At 35.3% G+C, this 5684-nt stretch overlaps 1 pseudogene; it reads left to right on the top strand.

Moving 5' to 3' along the window:
- The first annotated feature begins 4715 nt into the window (after positions 1–4715).
- On the top strand, positions 4716–5440 carry LOC144321639 (dnaJ homolog subfamily A member 1 pseudogene; annotated as a pseudogene).
- The last annotated feature ends 244 nt before the right edge of the window (positions 5441–5684 follow it).

Here is a 5684-nt window from a genome sequence, read left to right on the forward strand (position 1 = left end):
ATGTGTTACAGTAGGAAATACACAGAATACCATGTAAGAATACAAAAGGGGTTAAGAACTGAGATTGAAAGATCAGAAAAATTTTGAGGGAAAGAAAATAATGTGCTATGCAAACCAGAGAAACTTGAGACAGGATAGAATGTACTTCATATCAAAGGCCCAAACATGACAGATAACATGATCCATCAGGAGTACTAAAAGTGATTGAGTATGGTTGTAACATAGAATGTAAGAGTGTTGGTGATGGGAGGTAAACCTGGAGAAGTAGAAGAAAATCTTGAATGCTTTAAGCAGGAGTTTAAAAGTATTCAGTAAATACATGCAAAACCATGAATAAATTTAAGTGTAGGAGTACTATGACCGATTTTGATTTTTTGAATAATATTTTAACTGAGTTTTTGGGAAATTAATTTGAATGGTGAAGATCTTATTAGAAGAATATTCCAGCAATATAAGCAACAAATGATAAGGGATTGATCTAAAGCCGTGTTGGTAAGAATGTTAAAATGGGGTTAAGATTTCATGGACATGTCGGAGGAAAATTAAATAGAATATGTGGTCTGTTTTTAAGTGTTATTAACAATAATAATAACCTATCTAGGGGTACCTGGATGGCTTGGTGGTTGAGCATCTGCCTTTGGCTCAGATGGTGATCCTGGGGTCCTGGGATCGAGTCTCACATCAGTCTCACTCTGGGGAGCCTGCCTCTCCCTCTGCCTATATCTCTGCCTCTCTCTGTTTCTCTCATGAATAAATAAATAAAAATTTTAAAAATAATAATAATAACCTATCCAGTCATTTCTACACACTGCCCAGTGTGATAAGTATTTTATTTAATCATCATAAAGACTTTAACAGTATGAAGCAAGTATTATGATATCAGATTTATTAAAGTTATTCTTCAGATCTGGCTTGGCTGGCAATAAAGTTTATACTTTTAAACACTCCACTATGCAACATGTATTTCTATACAACAAATGCTTGTTTACTGTAGGCCAGGGTCTATTATAAGTACCTTTTGAATATTAGCTCAATTTCAAATGTGTTGTTTGATATACACATCAGATAATAATGATGAAGTACTAATAAAAGTGTGTGTGTTGAACGTATAAATTTTATACGCATCAGCCTGTAGTTACACAAATATTTCAAAGAGAGTAAGGAAATGTGGAGCAGAGATTATCTGCAGCTTTTCTGGAGAAACTGGCTAGAGAATACGAGCTCTGAAAGAAGACAAAGAGAGACAGAAATGTAATTTCTTGGAAGTCATATAAGGAAAAAAATAATAAATGAGATACAAATTATAATATTCTCACCTCTGGCTAATTTTAGGTGATATATGGACCATATTTTCCACTGGTATTAGTAATATAATCATCTATATCATTCATAGGGTGATGGGAGCAGAAGACCACTTGCAGAGATTTGAGGTAGTAAGGAGATTATAGCAGTTTCACTTGAGCTGGGTGTGCAAAGACTGACATGACATGAATTATAAAAGAGATGGTTTGTTAAGTAAAAGTGGTTGGAAGAGTGTCAAGAATGGGGTAATAGGCATAGTTACAATTACAAGCCAAGGAGTCCCTGGGTGGTTCAGTGTTTGAGCATCCACCTTTCGCTCAGGTGGTGATCCCAGGGTCCCGGTATCGAGTTCTGCATTGGGATCCCCACAGAGAGCCTGCTTCTTCCTCTGCCTATGTCTCTGCCTCTCTCTGTGTGTCTCTCATGAATAAATAAATAAACTCTTTAAAAAATAATTACAAGCCAAGATTCAGAGAGAAAGTATTTCAAATATGTTCAAAGTATAGGATTTAGCTTTCCAAAATGAAGATACAATTAAGCACACTTTCCCCAATGGAATATTAAAAATAATTGGTTACTTAGGGAGACACAAGTGATGAATTGCTGCGGACGTCCTTGAAATGGGTCAAATGAATCTCATGAATCAGGCATGGTGGGATTTGCTTGTGTCTGGAAACAGGTCACTTTCTTTCCTAGAATTTTATTACTTGCAAAATTTAAGGATTTTTAAGGAGAGGAATACTAATACTTCTGTGTTCAATTGTCTATGGGTGTTTAGTGAGAAAGATTTATGTTCAGTATTTAAAATGTTAGAAATTATTATCTGAAGTAAAATTTAGGTAAAATATCTATAGCACTAGAAAAATACCAAAACTTTCTTTCATCAATCATAGTTCCTCTGTGTTTAAACGTAATTAAAAATGTGTTTCATGTACTTGGATACAGCTAACTCCATTTCATAATTACACTCAAGTCTCCAGTGTAGGTCTTTGCTAAGCAAAAAGGAAAAGCTATAGGTTTTCTTTTCCACTTTTTAAAAAATGTATATAACAGACATTAGGGAAAGAAAGACTAATAAATCACTGGAACCTGCATACTATATATATAATATATATACATATAATATATATATATATTCAGCCAGCTGTCAGAGGCTATGCAGCCAAGAACCTCAAATGAGCTGACCTACTTATAGTTTGGTGCAGTGTTCTCTTTTCCATCTCAGTTAATTATACCTTTAGAGATGATTCAGATTTGTGTATAAAAAAAAGAAAAAAGAAAATCCTCTTTTATCTGAGTAATTTTGATGACCTTATATTTCTTCTGATACTTCTTATTTTTTACTCTTATTTTTTACTCTAAACTAGTTCTTTGAAGAAATTTTCTTTTTAAGTTTTTTCTTTTTCATTTATAACTACTGAATTTTCTGTGTCAGAAAGGAAAAGTCCTTTAAGTTGGAGAAGTGTTGGCAGTCGAGTCTCTGCAAAGTTTATCAGTGTCATTTTGCTCCCCAGAGAGATAATTTTCTCTCATTTCCCAATTGCCAAATGTATAGCAGAGAATGAGCTTATACAAGTTGAAATATAGAAAACATGTGAGGGCTAGAAAAAGGGACTTAAATTCTCTCCTATCATCACTGTCTTTTAATCTTTAAGTGTATCTGTATAACTGTCTATAAAGTGAGTGATAAGATTTTTCCACTCTCACTTTCATACTAAAGGAATTAATAAACTATGTCTTCTGAAATTATTTGGGGTTTTGACAATGAAAATCTTAGCTAATATATATGAAATATATATGAATAATATATTAATATGAAATAACATATATATTTATATATGTCATGTCACAGTGTCACAGTAAAATTTTTAGGTACTTACATGTAATTCTACAGAGAGATCAGTTTGCAATATGGCATATCTATGCTTAACACAGTGTCATGCACATATAGAAAATGAGAAAAGTAGGAAGCGTATGAAATGACAAATGTTCGATACATTTACTTTTATGTATCAACATGTTCCTATACTCATTAATATTTTTAAAAATCAGAGAATATTTCTATAGTAGTCAGGACATGGTAAGCTACATTATGGTATCAAGTAAAGTCCAAAAACCTTAATGGATTAACAATATTATCTCTTATTCTTCCTTTATTTTAAGTCACATATAGGTTTGTATATGGTGACAGATGGTAGCTACACTTGTCCTGAGCATAGCATAACATACAGTGAAGTTGAATCATTATGTTTTACACATGAAGCTAATGTAACACTGTATCAACTCTACTCAAATATTAAAGTTTAAAACAATGAAAAATATGTAAACAAAAGTCACAGGCATGCCCTTTTGAAGCTATTTTATTTTGTTTTGTTTGCTTTTGTTTTTGTTTTAAAGATTTTATTTATTTTAGAACGAGCACAGCAGAGGGTAGGGAGAGGAACAAACTCCACGCTGAGAACAGAACCTGATGAAGGGCTCAGTCCCACAACCCCCAAGATCATGATGTGAGCCAAAACCAAGAGCTGGATGCTCAAACAACTGAGAAATGGGGCACCCTGAAGCTGTTTTGGACACATGGATTTGTAACTCTTCACAATAGGTAAAAAAAAATATGTATATATAAACTCACTTTCATTTACTAGATGTAATTGAGACAAGAGATATTAGACCTTGTCTATCTTTAAATTTTGGGAATTAGGAGCCCACTGAGATGCACTGTAGCTTAAAGCCACTCAAAGCTTTTGCTCTATCACAAGGAAAATGAACTCATTTGATAAACTCATAGCATTGTTTATAAATCCTCTTAGAAGTACAGTTCTCAAAAATAAAGGTTTAAAAAAAAAAAAAAAGTTGATCGAACTTTCCAGAACGCTCTGTGAGACGTGGAGGAGCCCCAGCTGCCCAAGCTGTGCCCAACAACGCGCTCCTTCCCACTCCCCCACACCCTCCTCAGTGCTCTCACCGGCTGTAGAAAACGGTGAAAGAAACCACTTACTTAGTATGATGTTTTGGCGGTCAAAGCCGATGCCACCCAGAAGGAATTGAAAAAGGCTTACAGGAAGGAGAGAAGTTTAAACAGATTTCTCAAGCTTACGAAGTGCTCTTTGATGCAAAGAAAAGGGAATTATATGACAAAGGAGGAGAACAGGCAATTAAAGAAGGTGGAGCTGGTGGTGGTGTTGGTTCCCCCATGGACATCTTTGATATGTTTTTTGGGGGAAGAGGAAGGATGCAGAGAGAAAGGACAGGTAAAAATATTGTACATCAACTCTCAGTAACCTTAGAAGATTTATATAATGGTGCAACAAGAAAACTAGCTCTGTAAAAGAATGTGATTTGCAATAAATGTAAAGGCCAAGATGGTAAGAAAGGAGTAGTCGAACGTTGTCCCAATTGTCGAAGTTACTGGAATGCAAATAAGAATTCATCAGATAGGACCTAGAATGGTTCAGCAAATTCAGTCTGTGTGCATAGAGTGCCAGGGCCATGGGGAACGGATCAGTCCTAAAGATAGATGTAAAAGCTGCAACGGAAGGAAGATAGTTCAAGAGAAGAAGATTCTAGAAGTGCATACTGACAAAGGTATGAAAGATGGCCAGAAGGTAACATTCCGTGGTGAGGGAGACCAAGAACCAGGACTGGAACCAGGAAATATTATCATTGTTTTAGATCAGAAGGACCATGCTGTTTTTACTCAGCGAGGAGAAGATCTTTTCATGTGTATGGATATACAGCTGGTTGAAACCCTGTGCGGCTTTCAAAAGCCAGTATCTACTCTTGACAACCGAACCATCGTTATCACCTCTCATCCAGGTCAGACTGTCAAGCATGGGGATATCAAATGTGTGGTAAACTGAAGGCATGCCAATTTATCGTAGACCATATGAGAAGGGTTGCCTAATCATTGAATTTAAGGTAAACTTCCCCAAGAACGGCTTTCTCTCTCCTGATAAAATTTCTTTGGCTGGAAAAACTCCTACCTGAGAGCAAGGAAGTGGAAGAGACTGATGAAATGGACCAGGTAGAACTGATGGACTTTGATCCCAATCAGGAAAGACTGCGCGGTTACAATGGGGAAGCATATGAGGATGGTGAACATCATCCTAGAGGTGATGTTCAGTGTCAGACATCTTAATGGGATCAGTGAATAACACTGCTGGTATTTTATATGCAGTAGTGAATGAGTGAAGGATTATAATCATAGCTCATTATTTGCTATTGTTTTTGTTTTAATATTCAACTACAATACAGTTTTAAAAGTTAAAAGAAGAATAAACTCAAATATAAAAGCTCTGACTTTGCCCTGTATATGATGGCTTCAGTGTGCAAGATACGTTTAATACTTGTAAAAACTACTTAAAAAAAATCTCCCCTAGCAT

The sequence above is a fragment of the Canis aureus genome, chromosome 10 (assembly GCF_053574225.1).
Source record: "Canis aureus isolate CA01 chromosome 10, VMU_Caureus_v.1.0, whole genome shotgun sequence".
NCBI lineage: Eukaryota > Metazoa > Chordata > Mammalia > Carnivora > Canidae > Canis > Canis aureus.